The following is an 18,438-nucleotide window of genomic DNA, read 5'->3' as shown; positions in this document are numbered from 1 at the left end:
GACAAATAATCTCGTCGGTTTTCTAAAAAAAATCAAATAGTGATAGTGCTGTCAATGCAATGCTTTTTTCAAAGACTGATGAAATTGAGCGGACAAGTGGATAATTTACAGTCTGGAGGGTCTATCTGAGAAGATCGCATCTAAGTCAAGATCTAAACCACACGGAGAGCAGGTAGGGAGCCTTCCAGGCAGAGGGAACGGCTCGTACAAAGGCCCCGAGCTGTTGGGAAGGGGGAAGGGTTTACAGAATTGAATGACAGCCAGCGTGTTGCAGTTATTCTCTGCGAGGCTTTGAGTGGCAATATTGTGTGGGATTCTTCCCTGCATTTAGGGATTTCTAGCATCCCTGGCCGCGCTGCCCATTACATGCCAGTAAAGCACCTGGTTCTAGCTACCAAAAACCCCTCCCCCCGTGCTGCCCCAATCGAGAAGCATTAATGCACAGTGGGTCGGGAGTAAGAATACTCCAGGGGCTTTGCCATCCGGTGTATTAACTTCCTGTTTAAAGAACGGAAAGTTATTCTCTCACAGTTCTGGAGGCTGCAAGTCAAGATCAAGGTGTCAGCAGGGTTTGGTTCCTTCTGGGGGCTGTGAGGGAGAAACCGTTCCAGGCCTTTCTCCTGCTTCTGGTGGCCTCAGGCATCCCTTGGCTTGTTGATGAAATTCTCCCCGTGTGTTCATTCTGTCTTCCCTCCATGCCTGTCTGTCTCTTAGCCAAATTTCCCTTTTAAAAGGGCAGCGGTCATATTGGACTATGGCCTTACCCTACTAAGTGCATCTTGATCACTTGCAAAGACGTGGATTCCAAATAAGTCCTCCAAATAAGTTAGGACTTCAACATCATTTGGGGAGGGCACAGTTCAACCCGTAACATACCTTAAGAAATCTGGATGTGATTTGACTTGAGTTGACTTGATCTGCTGTAACCCTTTGGAAGATTTTAAGTAAGTGCATGATATGATCTGACTCCTGCTTTCAAAAGTTTGTGTAGACGGAAAGTGAATTATCTGGGGCAAGGGGAGAAGCAGGGACACCAGCTAGCACGGGAATTCAGGCAAGATGTGAGGCTGGCTGGGAAGCGGTCCTGATACGTGAAGCCAGGTAGATACAGCATGCACCCAGGCGTGGCCTCTCAAAGAACTGACCCAGGAAGTGGGGTGTTACTCACCTGGAGAACGTCTGCTCTGTGAGCAAAAGCTGTCTGGACACAGTCCACCAGGAGAGGGAAATTGGAACTTAAAGACCATCAGCCTTCAGGTAGAGACAAGAAACTGACCAGGACAGGTTCCGAGTACACAGGACAGAACAGGATGATCTTTCGAGTGCCCTTCTACCTGCAGGGGTATATGGTGAGGACGTTTTCCACACCGTAAGTCAACACAAGATACTGCCACCTTCAGCGGGTCAGGCCATGAGAGGTCAATGGTGCCTACCTCCCCACTGCTTCCTTCCTCCCTCCTGTCCGTGATGGTGCACGCCAGGGCCCCGCATTACCGCTTCCTTTTCAGAGCTGTCCCGATACGCATCCCTTCCAATAAATGAATATTTCCGTCTCAGTGAACAAAAACAAGTCAACGCACCAACAAAATGGGCTACCTTCCAGGGTTGGTCTGCTGACAGATTAAAAAGTGTGTCAACACAGCTTTATAGTAACAAACATTGCAGAGCAGAAGCCTTTGTTTGTTTTGTTTTGCTTTGTTCTCCTGGTTTCACGGTAATGTCAGTGGACCCACGCCTACACCCGTGCAAAGGTAGACGGACCACGTTCCGCTGGCCTGGCCGGGACCTTGAGATGTCAAAGTGTCGGCGAGTTGCAGGCGTCAGTGTCTCACTCCTGCCAGATGAATTGGCCAGGACAGCGACAGCAAGGTGAGTGCATATGCAGTGTCTTTATCGTGCAACTTGGGGTGATGACGTGGCAGTAATAAGAGGCACTTTTAAGTACGTAAATTTTAATGTTAATATCCAAGGATAGTGATGGAAGGGCTGAGGAACGAAAGAACCATATGACAGTTTTCAAGAAAAGCTAAGAAAGAGAGAAAGAACGAAAGAAAGAAAGAAAGAAAGAAAGAGGAGAAAGAAAGAAAAAGAAACAGAGGGAGGGAGGGAGGGAGGGAGGGAGAGAGGAAGGAAGGAAGGAAGGAAGGAAGGAAGAAAGGAAGGAAGGAAGGAAGGAAGGAAGGATAAGTGTCTTTTAATTCTTTGAAGAAGGTGCTACCTCTGGACCTTTTTTCATCCCCCATCCCCAGTGGCTGGCTATTTACAAATAATACTTCAGAGTTGACCTTGACCCAAGGTCACTGCACTGGCCAGGGTGCAGGGCTACTCTGGAGCAGGGGTCAACCAACCACGCACAGCCCTCCGATCAATTGTGGCCCGTGACCTGCTTTGGGGCAGCCCACGAGCTAAGGCTGGTTCTCATATCTTTTAACTGTTGGGAAAAAAAAAAAATCAAAGGAATCCTATTTTGTAACACAGAATCACACTTCATGACACACGAAAATTAAAATTATGTGAAATTCAAGTCTCAGTGTTTGCAGATAAAGTTGTATTGAAACCCAGCCGTGTTCCTTCGCTTGCATATTAACTACGGCCGCTTTCGGGCCACGGCAGCCACGTTAGGTAAGGTCAGAGAGCACATGGCCTGCAAAGTCTGAAACGTTGACCGTCTGCCCCTTTGCAAACAAGTTTGCCAACTCCTGCCCTAGAGGATTAAGGAAGAAGCACGCTGAATCTCGTTCCGTGGTCTCCGATCGCTCTCCCCACTCTTGGTGAATCACTGCTCCATTCACTTACGATATACGTGGAGCTCCTGTTCGGTGCCAGGTGCCGTGCGAGGTCCTGGAGAGACAGCTGTGAATGGCGACAGACCGTCCTGCTCTCGCACTCAGAGTCCAGGCGCAGAGCAGGCGTTAACCGGCCATGCAAACGCAGCGTGCTACAGAGGAAAACCGGGCCAAGTGCTCTGCACGGGAGGCGCAGGGAGCTATAAACCCACATCACAGGTGAAGCGACCTCCTGCTCCACCATATCAAGGAAGATACGCCCAAGTTAGATTAATGATCGGGGATTTGCAGGAAATGGTGAGATTGGCGAGAAGGAAGAGAAGGGTCAGCTATTTCAAGTTCTTGTGCACCCTCCTCTTTCTTTCTTCCACCCCTCACTGTACCTCTGCCTGGGCGAGAGCAGCAGAAGCACAGAATGTGAGGGGGGACAGCAGAAGGCAAGGGTGCATAGGACAGGTGGGGCTGGGGTTGCGGAGCCTCGCAGGCCACATGAAGAATTTTGTCCTTAAGGGAAGTCATACGGGGTGGGGGGGGGGGGGGGCCGCCTCGGTGAAGCTGCCGACTCTTGATTTTGCCTCCGGTCATGATCTCTCGGTTCGCGAGTTCGAGCCCCCAGTGGGCTCTGTGCTGCCAGTGTGGCACCTGCTGGGTGCCTCTCTCTCCCTCTCTGCCTCTCCCCAGCCCTCTCTCTCTCTCTCTCTCTCTCTTTCAAAGTAAATTAAAAAAAACAAACAAAAAAGAGCAGTTGTACAAGGGTGTTCTCAGCAACACTGTCCCCTGAGCAAAATTCTGGAAGCAACCAAAGACACCCACTGGAGAAAAGATCGGTTATGGTATCTCCCACTGCGTGGAATATTACAGAATAATTAAAACAAGTCTATCCAAGCTACATGCAACAGCATGGATGTATCTCGACCGTCTCCTATTCAATGAAAAAAGCAAGTCTCAGAAGATGACACCCAGAATGATGAACTTTTCATAATGTTTAAGGTAACTGAAATTTAACAGGACACTTTTCAGGAATACATTTATATAATAAAACCGTATTTAAATAGAGCAAGGCAAAATTAAATAGAAGGCTCAGAACAGTGAGTTTGGCAGCGTTGTGGGATGGGGCTCAATGCACAAGGAGACGAATGTTCTCGTTAATGTTCCCGTGCTTGTGGGCAATGGATTCAGAGGTATTTATAATATTAAGAATTTTTAAACTTGCCACGAGAAGCCATTAGAGCAATTTATAACAGAGGGTGACACAGCCTGGTTTGCAATTCAAACGGTCTCTCCGGGCCGGCCGCACGGAGGAGACTGATTTGGAACAGGGCATGAGTGAAGCAAGCACACCAGCAAGGGGTGTGGTGAGCAAAGCAGCAAGACTATGCTCAAAGCAGGGAGTGGGTGGCAGAGATGGACGGTGTCGTCCCCGTACTCAGACTAACTTGCCGTCTGTTTTTCCATCGTAGGCACCAGTATTGAACAAACAGCAACACAACGCTGATGGTGGAAAAAGCGGAAGGGCCAGAAACTAAATCAGGACAGTGCCTTTTACGAACAGGCTCCAAGCCTTTCCGTTAGAAAAAAAAAAAAGAGTTATCAGATGAGTAAACACAGTCTACCCCTGAATGAGGATTCAATGATCGTTAGAAGGGTTATCAGCCAGGCCAACTAGCCTAGGAGAGCTCATGGAAACCCTTCTTATCTCCTGGAAAAATAAATATGAGAAACACAATAAAGCTACTCTCAGACCCTACCGTGTCGTGTACCCTCCCTGAGAACTGTTCTCCCCTCACTTCTGCCGTACCTATACCTCCTGCCTCCACGAACGTGCTTGAAATTCTCTGAAGTACCAGTTCTGGGAAACTCATTTCCCAACTGGCATGTTTAGCTTGGCTAGCTGCTTCTGCGTGAATGCAGCCCGAGGTACAACGATCGAGGTTAAAGTCCAGCCAAGGCAAGTGATGAGTTTGCTACCTCTACTCAAGGGAATGCTTCGCAGAATCAATAAAGCTTTGTTAGGCAGCTTTGGGCTTCAAAAGGCAATGAGTTGAAGCCCTTTTCTATCTCTGACATATTCTTTACTGTGACCAGCTCAGTGAAGGGATCCTTAGTGGCTAAGGGACTCTGGCAAGACCAGGCCCATGAAGACCCTCCATGAGCATTGGTCACCCATCCCTAAGAAGCCATCTCAAAAACACACCTACTTACCTTAGGTATACCCTGTTCTCTGCACCATTATGAAATAGTCCAAAATAACTTCAGCTTCCATCCAACTGGTTCCATTTTCTCTATAGACTCAGAACCCAGAACAGAAACAGAAGTCAGTGAAAGATATTCTTGGAAATGATGAAGTCCTGTTTTTACACCCGGGTGCGTTGGCCACGGTCACCTGCCGAGTTGAGGACAGGTCTTATCCTCTGCAATGCTGGGTGCCTTCTTTTTGTTTTCCCTTCTGCTTGGTTTTTGTATCTGATTACTTCTTGGTTATTACACTTGTAAATCAAACGACCTAAAGAAAAAACAGAAGAAGGATAATGGGTCTCTCACCCTTTCTTCCATCACATTCCATCAGCTCCATGGACGGACCCCCTCTCTTCTTCCCTCCCCCCCACCCCCAGAAATAACAACGACAGTATTTACAGAACAGTTTTCTCTCACAGTGTCAAGCTTTAAAGCTTACAAATGAGTTTTCTGACTCTGGGGGATAGAAGATAAGAATCTGCCCCTCAAGTGATAGGAATAATAATAATAATGGTAATCTTTCAAAACTGCAGGAACAACAAAGGATGTGAAAGCCCTACGGATTTTCAGAAATCCGGAGGGTGGCTCCTTCAGATAGCCTCACATGATGCTGGAGGTTATGGGTCTCCCTCAAGAGCTTCCTGAGTACACGTTTAACATGCCTGGTAGACATAAGAATTATGCACCCTGGTAACCCTGGCGACATTACAGTTAACTTACTTATATTGAAAGTTGAACAGGGGCGCCTGGGTGGCTCAGTCGGTTAAGCGTCCAACTTCAGCTCAGGTCACGATCTCGCAGTCCGTGAGTTCAAGCCCCATGTCGGGCTCTGTGCTGACGGCTCAGAGCCTGGAGCCTGTTTCGGATTCTGTGTCTCCCTCTCTCTCTGACTCTCCCCCGTTCATGCTCTGTCTCTCTCGGTCTCAAAAATAAATAAACGTTAAAAAAAAATTGTTTTTTAAATAATAAAAAAAAAAGAAAGCTGAACAGATTTGCCCCAAGTAACAGATAAACATATCGACACGGATATGTTAAGTCACAGTGCTGCAGAGCCAGAAAGGGTCCAGAGACCAGGTCACCAAACTTGCTCATGTTACAGAAAGGGAAACTGAGGCCCAGAAATCCCAAGTGACTGGCCCCGCTGCACCCAGTGGCAGAGCTGGGGCCCAGGTGTTGCCTTTCCAGCTTCTCAAGCAGTCCACTTCTCTTACGAGCCCCCATTTGTGTCGGAATTCGAGTGGAACGATTCTGTTATCTTACAACAGACAGAAAGCAGTGAGGGAAACAAGATGGGAAAAAAAAAAAAAAAAGAAATTGAAACAGAGAGGAAAGAATAGAAGAGATACAGAGTGACAGACATTACGGGAGGGACTCTCTGTCTGCCCCTATCTGTCTTTATCTCTCTCTGTATCTGTCTGATCCCATTCTCTTCTATAACCTGTCTCTATCCTGTCTCCCACATGCTGGCTCCTGAAAGAGCACAGCATTATTTAATTTATTCTAAATAGTTTCGAAGAAGGCTTGCGAGTGAGCAAAATGCTGGGGGCCTGGGAGCTGTCAGAAGGAATTTTCCAGAAAGTCCGGGCTCGGGGCGGGCACCCTCCCCCCCCTCCACTGCCAGTGAGGAAGTGAGATCCCATCACGGAGGCCTCGTGGGCATCACCTGAAACTATTAAAAATGCAGAATCGAGGGCTCACCCCTCTACCTAAGGGATCCCAGTCTGCATTTTAACAAGATGCCCTAATGATGGATCAGTTCACACGCACATTAAAGTTTGAGAAGGAACAATGTCCAGAACATTGGAGATGCTTCCTCGCAAGGGTGCCTCCCTCGGTCACAAATTTTCTTTCAGGCCTGGGGAGGAAGACAGGTCAGCGATTTTGAAGATTGAATGAATTCAATGCTAAATGCTAAGTTAAATGCTAAAACCCATCCTTGAAGGGTCGTGGGGGAACACACAAATCCATTTTAAATAGCTCACTCCATAGCAGTAATGAATCGGTCTTTCTTCTTCAGGCCAGTTGTCATCTGTGACAAATTCACCAGAGTTCCTATAAGAGGCTGCGTTTGCGAAACCCAGAGGGATGTCCAATATTTCCAATATTTCCAGCCTCTCCTCGGTCAGAAGAGTGTCAACGGCAGGAAGGACTTGAATATTTTTGAACTTTGCCAAATTCCGTAGCAAAGCAAAGCTCCTTCCATGTGTTGCTGGAAAGGGGGGGTTGGGATGGGACAAAGCTGGAAGATATGATCGCTCCACGGCCTAGAAAAGGCAGCTTTGCCACCAAGCTTTCTAATGAACACCCTCATGGCAAGATCACAACAAAAAACTTAGCAGGAGACAATGTTCGGATGTCAGACGCAATCGTGAAAAAATAGGCAAGCGAGAATGAGAAGCATCTTAGGTAAAAGCATTTCCACCTTTGAAGCTGGCGAGGGAATATCGACCTATATGCTTATTTCTCCCAAGTGTGATGTCATCCCGTGTGTCACGTGGACACTGACAAGGACTTCTTGTTAACTAATCCCTTTGCCAACATTGGGGACTAGCCGTGCCCTTTGATCTAAACAGATAGGATCTTGAGGGTTACCCTGCTTACACGTCTCCAGTTATGCTGCTCAAACATAAGATTTCTGAAGGAAGACCAAGGAGAAGAAAAGCACACATAAAAGTAGAATGAGCGAGCTCAGAAAAGGAAGAGAGAGCACAAATTCTAGAATGTGCATCCTATGAATAGACACTGCCAGTGTGCAGTGTGTGTAAAGCACTCTACGCCATTCACAGATTTTCTTTAATCTGCAGATTTTGTCAATCATGTTCATATGTATGGCCGTATGCAACTCTTCATAATTCAAGACCTAAAACAAAGGCCAAAACTTCCACCCTGGAGAATCTGAATTGTGTGCCTTTCCTTTCTTTCTACACACACACACACACACACACACACCACCGCCATGAAACTCTCCCGGGCCCACAGGACGTTAACATCGTGTCACGGGTGGGGGGAAACGGCAGGGGTGAGGGGTGGGAGAAGGACAGCTTCTCAGGACTGAACCAAAAGTCCAAAGTAACCACTTCACTCTTGGCGATGAAACCACACACACACACACACACACACACACATTCATGCCTGCGTATGTTTCCTCTGCCTTCAAAAGATACTTTTTTCTATTTTTATTGGACTTTGAAGCCATTACCGCAATGCTGAAAGGCTGACCACTGTTCCAATCTGTTTTGTATTTGAGCTGGCTCCAGCAACCCAAGCAAATTGTGGATCAGTTCCTGCTATAAAAAATCAGCAAACCTGAACTTTAGTCTTCCCATCGTAACGAGCAGGTCAATTGCCGTTGGGACCCGGTCCTCAAGATTTGAGATATTTTGTCTCTTCGGAAGTCTGGGGGACACAGGGAGGAAAAATACTTTATAATTTTTTTTACACTTATTTATTTTTGAGAGAGCACAAGTGGAGGGGGGACAGTGAGAGAGGGAGACACAGAATTGAAAGCAGGCTCCAGGCTCTGAGCTGTCAGCACAGAACCCGATGCGGGGCTGGAACTCACACACCGCGAGATCACAACCTGAGCTGAAGTCGGAGGCTTAACCGACTGAGGTCCCCAGGCGCCCCATGGGAGGAAAAATACTTTCGATGAGGAATCAGCCCCGTGAAATGCAAGGCAACGCCGGGAAGGGGGGGTTTTGGCTCACTGCCATCGTGCAAATGTGTTTTCAAAACCAATTACAACGCAGTGATCAGGCCGGATATCTGCTGCCCCACCAGGCCGCTTACACCAATAAGCTGGGTGGGGCTTTCCTGGACTCACTTCTTCCTTGGAACCGAGGGGCGGTCTTCTGTGGAAGCCTCTTGTAGGAGAAAGGGTTTCTTTTAAAAAGGACGTCTTTTATTTTCCATCTGCTGCTTCTCACAGCAGCATTGGGGGTCAAACCAGGTCTTAGAACATTCTGCAGGATAATTTGGCACTTTCCTTCCATCAGCTTGAATATGGAGACAGAAAGGGCTTACTTCTATTTCTTTCACTGTAGAGCAGGGCAGGACTGAAGGGAACGATCCTCTCCCCACCTCCGTGTAAGAACCCGTGATTAATAGACAGGAGGGGGTGAATGACTTTTGAAGGGGGAGAAGAAGGACACCCCCAAAGAAAAGGGGGTTAATTAAGTTTGTTTTCAGAAGCTACAAATCCTTATATCTGCTTAAAACAAATGAGGCCTTAATGCCACGAAGACCCCTGTGCCTATTGCCTAGACGTCCCTAAACAGAGCACACGGCCACCATGTCTTGTGAAATGGTGAGGTTCAGCTCCTCAAGTTCAAGCTTCTGGGACACGGTATGAGGTTCCTGTGGACCCTCGGTCACAAACAACCTGAAACTTTTACACGAATCCAAGGACAAAAGGAGGAAAAGAACGAGAAGCAAAAACAAAGAGACTTTTTTTTTCTTCCAGCTGCTGAACAAATGAACTGTCCCTGCCTTTCTCCACCGCTCGCACTAGCCAGCCACAGAGGGAGTGAGCTCCCTGAATGGAGAGGTAATCAAGCGGATGGTAGGCTGGCTGCCACGGAGAAGCCACCAGAGGAGCCATATGAACTCCATCACCGCTATCCCGTGCTCCCTGTCTGATCCCCAGCGGCTGATCTCCCCTCCCTCCCTCCCTCCCTCCCTCCTCTTCTGCAAAACTCAAAGGTACAGCAAGCAACACCACCTAGAAGCATAGTCCAGGTTTTTCTTCCCACATATAGTGCTAAAGAGAATGGAAAATGAAATCGTTCACCACAAAATGGCCCTTGTGAAGGAGTAACTAATTCTATACGATGCCTTGTACCTCCAGGTAAAGGGGTAGGGGAAGTAGATATAAAAGAGAGATAAGGATTTGCTTAAATGGAGAGGTAAGTTTTCCATACGGTGTCGAGGCAACCACCGTGCTGAAATTAAAAAGTTAAATTTTGAAAATTGAAATGATACGAAAATTTTAAATCCATATTACCTAATATCATAATTAGATGTGACAACTAATTACTAAGTTAATATAGTTAAAGAGCCTCATTTAAAAAATGGGTTAAGTATAGGGGCGCCTGGGTGGCTCAGTGGGTTAAGCATCCAACTTGGGCTCAGGTCATGAACTCGCTCTTGGTGAGTTCGAGCCCACCAAGGGGGTGCTGATCCCACCAAGAAGGGGGCTCCACAAGGCCTGGGGTTTCCTGAGGCCGGACCTGACTGAGGTCTGGGCACTGAGAACTTTCCAGGCTACCAGGGCAAAATTCAGATGTTGAAGCCCCAACCCTCAGTGTGGTATTTGGAGGTGGGAATTTGGAGAGCTGATTAGTTCTAGCTTAGTTAATGAGAGGAGGACCTTCGTGATGATGGATTCGTGGTTTTATTTTTTTTATTTGTTTTTTAATGTTTATTTATTTTTGACAGAGAGAGAGACAGAGCATGAGCAGGGGAGGGGCAGAGAGAGAGGGAGACACAGAATCGAAAGCAGGCTCCAGGCTCTGAGCTGCCAGCACAGAGCCCGATGCGGGGCTCAAACTCACAGACCGTGAGATCATGACCTGAGCCGAAGTCAGACGCTCAACCGACTAAGCCACCCAGGTGCCCCGGATTCGTGGTTTTATAGAGACGCCAGATTCTCTATCCTCTCCCCCTCGCCCCCACCACGTCCCCTCCACCACCAATGAAAGGCCATGTGAGGACACAGCTAAAGACAGCCGTCTCCAAACCAAGAAGCAAGCCCTCACCAGAACCCAGATCTGCCGGCACCTTAAGCTTGGACTTCCAGGCTCCAGACCCATGAAAAGCAAACCTCTCTTGTTTAAGCGCCCCAGTCTGTGCTACTTTGTTGTGGAGACTAAGACACATCCCACTCTGTCCCTCCTGCCACAGCCAGCCAGCTTCTCCAGGAGGCCACCTTCCTCTCCTGCTAAAAATAATCCCTGTCTTAACCCGGCCAACTGATCTTCACTTCCTTCCTTCTGAAGATCATGGGATTAAGCCTTTGATTTCTGGGAGGGAAATACAGAAGCGAATTGTGTGTGTGTGTGTGTGTGTGTGTGTGTGTGTGTGTGTGTGTACATTGCGCAGAGAATATCCTCTCTTTCAAAGAGGCGATACCAACTAGAAAAATACAACACTGTAGGCGGGTTTTCCAGAACATCATTCCAGAGAGAGGTGTGCTCTTTGCTTCCTTCCAACTGTGCGTGGCCTCCTTGCGTGTCATCTCTCCATATCATGTGCACCGTGCCTGGTTCTTATAAATACCCTCTTGAAGAGGGTGAAAAGGTCATCCTGATTCACATCGGCAAAAACAAGGGGGCATTTGATGGAGCTTGTCTCCATCGGCGATGTATTTTCACAACCTCCTAGCAACCGCAAGCCTTTGGTAGCGGAGGGAAATGCTTTTGAAACACGGAGACACCAAAAACACACAAAGTCTGAGCACACCCAGACACACAAACGTCTTGTACTTGACCGTGCAGTGAGGGTAGACGGCAGAAGGACAGACCCCAGGCTGAGATGCAATTTTCATACCACGTTTCCCTCTACCTGCCCCTAAATGTGGCCCATCCCCAAACAACCCACAGAGCTTAGCTCTAGACTACACCAAGGGATAAGCCTTGCTTTCCCCAAGCCTTCCCAAACGTCAAAAGCGTCATGAAAGGGTGTTATTACGATTAAACCAACAGCTGTCATCTCCCACAGGCTGCAGGGGAACGTGAACGTACGAGAAAAAAGGAAATGGGATGGCAGAGGAGGTGGCTTAGAGAAAATTCTGGAGAAGAGTCAAGGGCTGAGGAATGTGGGGGTGGACACAGGCTCCTGCCCTCCAGCGGAAGAAAGGAGAAGGCTTTCTAGGCAGATGGGGAGCCTGGTGGGAGACTACAAATTACCCTGAACAGACTTGGGCCATCCCAAGGGTCAGGAATGTGCACCGGAGGCGAAAGGGAGAAGGTAGACTTCCACAAACAAGTAAACATCTTCTGCGTCCTTCCAGACGGTCATACCCGTGGACAGGAGGGCCCACAGGCAAGGCCTGAAGAGTGTCAAGTCCCAGCCGTTGTTTGGTCTGTACGTTCTCTTGCATGGCGTTCGTTGTTCTTTGGTGTATGCGTACGTTGAACTTGCACACATGGTCGGTGTTTCCTTTTATTCTGTTTCGTACTTTTTTTCACCTGCATTATTTCTTTAAGAGACGCCATGATGCTTGGCACATTTAGCGCATTGCTTTAAATTACTGCATGGCTCGTACATAGATGACCTCCATCTACCATGTGTTAACTGGTAATTCTGCTGAGAGACAGAAGTCTCTTACTCCCTGTCAGCCCAATAGTATAGCGACGCACGCACCCAGACTTCCTCACGTATTTATTTCCCTGTCCAGACTACGTAAAACTTTCTCTGGGGCGTACGTGTCGCTATGGAATATCTGTGACACAGTTTCGGCAGGTACCTAATATGCAGAGCAGCGCCAGGTTACTCAAGAAAACAGCTCCGTGGAAGTCTAGGCTCAATCAGCAGAGCACAGGGGAATTCCAGACAAGCCGTATCACCACCATCAGTTGACATAACTGGGTTTTCTAATTCTTTTCCAGTCTAAGTTGGAGTAAAGCAAAATTTCATCGTTCGTATTTGCGTTTCTCTGGTTGTTAGTACAATACGAGCCACTCTCAACGTGTTCGCCGTCTTTTAGGTTGTCTCCTTCCTAAACTGTCTGTTTATATCTTTTGTTCGTTTTTTCCACGGGAGCTGATTTGTAGGCCATCTTTCCATGGTCTACAGAGTAATCCTTTGTCCATTTTAGATACTGGGAACATCTCCCACTGAAGATCGTATCCATGAGTTTTCTATTGCTTTCCATTTGGTCTATATGTCCGTTTCTGAATACTATTTGTATGACTATGATTTGGTTGTATGTTTTAGTATCTGAATAGATACACCCCCCTTTCACTTTTGTGGTCCTTTTTTCATATTATTCACTTAGCTATTTGTAAATCATAACACACACACACACACACACACACACACACATTTATTGCGTTCCTGGGAAAAAAGTCCAACTGGAATTTTGACTGAGAGTGCATGGAGATTATAAATTAATTTGGGAAGAATTTCAATCTTCATAATATTAAATTCTTTATCCAAGAACACGATAATCACTGATACTATTTTTTGTCTTTTATTAGAGTTTTCAAGCTTCTCCCCATGGAGGTCTGAGGTAATCTGGGTTAAATCAACTCCAAAATAGCATTGTTTGGTTGCTCCTATTGGCATGGCATCTTATTTTTTATTATATTTTCTGGACACTATAGCACAGCAGGAACTGAAGTTATAACTGTGTCTCACTTAATTCTTCTTCCCTATTAAGAAGGGAAGGCGATCATCCTGAGCTGCGCCTTTGCAAGAAGAATGCCCCATGTGGAAGTTGTTTCTCTCTCTCCAACACTCCACTTCTCTGGACTCTTGTTGTTCAAGTCTCCCAACGTGGAACGTCCACTCTGAACCCAAAGAGGGGCTCTACCATTTTCCCTTCTTGTTTCTTGCAAATTTGCAATTTCGGCTATTATGAGCAGAGGTTGGGGGGCATGGGTGGGGCAGGAGATGAGCTCCAGTACTGTGAATGAGAACAAAACCGGGTCCCGAATTCTAGTTTAATACTTTAGTTGCCACCAAGAAGCACGCTGGCTAACTCCCAGCTGCTTTCCTTAGTAATTGCAAAGAACGCCTTGCCAAGCCAAGCATTAATTTTCCTTGAAGACATTACAATATTATTTCAACATGGAGAAAGGACATCCCTATAGTAAATGTGACTTTGACCTTGCTCCTCTCAAAATAGTGAACTTTGGCATGATGGTGTGATAAAGTCTTTTATTTTTCTTTCCTGGGCTTACATGCGTATACCCAACAGTCATTACAACAGCCATCAATGGCTCTCTTCCCACCATCCTCAAATGGATGGCACCAGCTCGGATGACATTTGCTGGTTTGTTTTGTTTTGATGTCAGAGTCCTTTAATAAGTGGGATAAGTGCTAAGGAACAGGGGGAGGTTGGTTAGCCTACCAGAATCCCTCTCCTGAGGCTGGTAGTGACACCATGGAAACCATGGGACCCACCACTTCCTTTCTCTCTGCTGTTCCAGGATCAACCTGAACAAGACCAAGTATCCTATTGATGACCTTCTACAGGCTGAGAGGGGGCAAGTGGTGAGAATACAAAGCATCCCGGGGCCCACGCTGTCCAAATGAGCTTTCGTTGCAAGGGAATTTGATTGGTCCCAGTTTTACCAAATCCCCAGATGTTTAGATGGGAGTTGGGATCACTCGGTGCCTGGAGAGCACTTCGACCGCAGAAGTCTTTAGCTCGGTTCCTTCGCATAGCTGTCTCATGATCTTGTGCTTTCAGTCAGACGTTTCTCCTTGTTTCCCCCTCTTTAAACCAGCGACTCCCAGCCTTCAGCACACCCACCACCCCTGGCCTTACCTCTTCGCTTGAATCTGTTGACACTTCACCCCTGCACTTAGGCTCCAAAGCCAGACCGTGGGCTCCATGTGGAGGGACTATACGTGGTTGACGTCTCCTGGTCTCTCCCAACACAGGGGTCCGGCCTTCAGAGTTCTTCATATTAATACCTATTGAATTCACACACCAGCTTAACGTTTTAAACTCCCATGCAGTTCTAGGGCTTGAAGGCAACCCTGCAATTCAAACCTAGGTTCTTGAGCCAGCCATTTCATTAATCAGCAGGGAGAAACCAGAGGCGTGGGGACTGTTTACATGTGTATGTTAAGTCAGTGCGTCTGTACATTTCCTGTCTCCCCTGGGTTTTGCCTTTTCTCTTTGAAGAGGGGGATTTCTGTTTCACATTTCGCTGTCACATAAGAATTTACTTGCATCCAAGTGGGAGGTGGGGAACAGGCTGTAGCCTCCATAACGTGTGCCCAAGGACCGGATATTATAGCCCTGAGGATTTTTAAGCCCCCTGATGAACATACCGAGTCGCATTCACAACGGAGAGGCGCGTTGTTATGTTTTCAGCAGCCTGCGAGAGAGATGCCCTGCTGAGCAGGATGGAGGAAAGTGCTTGCGATTAATTGGTAGAGTCGGATTGTTAACATTCCCTCAGTGTTCCCCAGCACAGGGCTCTTGACTGGCCTGCTGGAGAAAATAACTGGTGTAGGGGAGGGGGAGCGTAGGGTGGAGTAAAGGAGAAAAATCTCTCATTAAAACTCCAATCAAGCCATTTTAGCGTGCTTTTTTTTTCCCCCACAAGGCATTTGCTCTGAACCCCGAATGTTACACTTGTTGAACGCTTTATCTTAAGAGATCCCTGCTCTTTCCTAAAAGCCTCAATCATTTGCTTTCGTCGGGAAATTTTTGGGTGGGGTGTGTGTCTCAAGAAGCTCACAGAAGCAGGATCCTTAAGAGATCATATGTTCACGCTACTGTGTCTCTGACAATATGTGTTTTCTAGGCACGGGCACACATACGTTATGTACAGCACGGGACAGAGGTGTGTGTGTTATGATACATTCCAACTTCTGTCCTTTTCTTTCCTTTCCTTTCCTTTCCTTTCTTTCTGTGTGTTGGCATAAAAAAAATACTGGCTCTTTCTCGAAAGTGGGCCTTAGGTTAGTGCCTAAACAGCCTTTTCTTCCCTAAGGATTGCTGGACGAACAGGTGCCTATTAGAGTCTAGGTGCCGTCCTCCTTTCTGGAACTGCCCTCCACCCTTCTGCCTTGGTCACAGGGAACTCACGGGAGCTATGTCTGCTCAACAAGGTCCTTTACCCCCAGCCAAGTTGACCGGAACAAGAGTAGGCATGGGATCCATTGCAGAACAGTAAGATTCCGAATCCCAGACCCCCGGACTTTGGAGTAGGGATTAAGGGGTGGACATCAGGGTGTAGCTGTGTTTTCTGCCTTGTGAACTGGGGCCAAGGTAACATCATCTTGCTGCAAAAAGAAAATACTACAAGGGTGCGAAAAGAAGGGGAAAAGTGAGAAGGAGGGAGGTTGTGTCTGGATGCCCAGTGGCCCAGCAAATGAGCATCCTGTTCGCTGGGGCCGACTTGTCCAGCTGACCTCTGCATTCATGGAGTGAAGGCCCTTCCACTGACCCTCAGGGCCAAGGAAGAAAGGTCAGGATAGAAAACCCCACTGAGGCTCCTAAGAAGAAGAAACATTCCCATGCCTCTTACATGACTTTCACCTCCCCTGGCAGTGAACCTCTGGCAACAAAGCATATCATCGAACACATCTTATTCAAGGTAAAAGTATCAGCATACTGTTGTCACGATGAAATGTGACCCATATCAAAATAGCTACTCAGAAATTCCATGTGCTGTATACTTATCTGCTCACGTTTCTGATAAACCCAAAAATACAAAGCCTGGGAGGAAAGGCTAACTTTGCTTATAAACATACCTAAGACATCCCTAAATACTGACACTTCCATAGACGAAGGAATTTGAGTGGCATCGAAAGAACTGTCTAGTCCCAAATATCCCCCACCCTTTCTAGCTGGTATTTTGCTACCTGTAAATTCCATTATTACAATCATTCCCCTATATTACTATGAACACTGTTTGCAGAAATTTCTTCTTAAGATGTCAATACCATGTGGAAAATGTTACACACTAAACTACACATTAGCATCAATTCAGTCATCAGATTCATTCGTTGATATTTTAAAGCTTAAGGACCTACCATGTCCTATGGTCATCGTTAATGAGGGAAAGAGCAGATTTCCCTTATGCTGGGGAAAATTATTGAGTCTCCACTATATGTCTGAGATTCTCTCAGTGACATCTAATGAACATGACCCTGTTCCTTCCTCAAGAAGGTCTGAATGATAAAGTCTCTTAATATATACCAAGGAATTTGGATATTTTTGTTATACATACACCCCCGGAATGTTCATGAACTCCAACGGCCCACCTGCCAGCCAAGGTCAAATATGCAGAGCCAAGAGGAAACATTGAGAGGGTTACTTCTAAATTCTCAAAAGGAGTGTAAACAGAGGCCTGCCCAAGGGAAACCCAATGTCTTCTTTCAGCTTTTCCAAGTCCTGGTCCCCAAACTCTAAGGTCACAAGTACTTCTTAGGAGTTTTGTTTGCCTTTTGTTTTGGTTATTGACCAATAACCAATGTTTTGGGTTGTCACAACTGTGCATGACTCTTTATTTACAGTACTTACAGCCCTATTTCCAAAATGGACTGATATTTGGGTAGTTTTATGGTTAATACCCAGGGATTTCTCTTTCTTAAGGCTCAACCGATGAACCCATTTAGGCACGCTGAGGTCCACGCACGTGTGATACTGTATGGCAAAATTTACGCTAGGGTGAAAAGCTATACGCTTTTGCTCATAATCAAAGGATCGTTTAGGGCCATTGAAAACCAATCCCTGTAATACATTTTAGAGAAGGGAAGAAAATATACACATATATTTTCAAGACAAAGGACATCATGGATAAAGTTAACAGACAACATATTGGAAGGAGATATTTGCAATGTCAAATCTGACGAGGGACTACCATCTAGAATATATAGAAGGAACTTCTGCCAACTTACAAGGTCCAGGCAGCCGTTCTGGAGAGAATCTGGCAGTACTCAGCCAACGTAAAGACATATATATGCTATCACCCAGGATTCCTGCCTCTGAGTCCTAGGTGATATACGTCAGGAATCCCTAAGGACTGTCCTATCGGTCAACAAGGGGGCGAGTTTGAGGGTACTCACCACAACATTTGCGGCAATGGGGAGCTGGAGACGGTCTAGCGCTCATCACTGGAACAGAGGAGTCAAACGGGGATGCTGCGCACAGCCACACAGATGCCCGTGACCAGGCAGAGCAGAAAAAGGAAGCAGCACCATGAGGTTTCCGGTATGCCGTTTGCATAAACTGAAAACACATGTTCCCCAAAGAGAAATACATGTTTTATAGGAATACAGGCAAAGAACACAACGCACACAAACAGGTTAAACTGGTTGCCTACAGAGAGGACCAAAAATGAGGGGGGAAATGAAAGGGGGAAAAGGAAAACATTCCATCAATCAAGAGAAGAGCCTTGAAGAGGTCCGTAGTCGTGGCTTACCATGAACGGGCCTTGTGCACTGGAGGTGTAAAAACAAACCAAAAAGGGGGCAGGAGAAGCCACTGGGTCTTCAGGTCCTGGGGGAGAAGAGGCAACAGACCCCTTTCTGAATGGCCAACAGCACCAAGCCCCGTGTCTTGTCCTTGGGCCACGCCTACCATTTGCCCGATAGATATCTGACCGATGGATGGGTGAACAAATGGCTCAAAAAAAGGAAAAATACCACCTCGTGGAGGGTGGCCGGGAGCCATGGAGCTGCCCCCTAAATAAGGAATTCCTGATGCTCTTTTATGCGCCAGGTACCGTGC

The sequence above is a fragment of the Panthera pardus genome, unplaced genomic scaffold, assembly GCF_024362965.1.
Source record: "Panthera pardus isolate Hobbes unplaced genomic scaffold, ASM2436296v1 HiC_scaffold_17, whole genome shotgun sequence".
Lineage (NCBI taxonomy): Eukaryota > Metazoa > Chordata > Mammalia > Carnivora > Felidae > Panthera > Panthera pardus.
Note: the sequence above shows the minus strand (reverse complement) of the source record.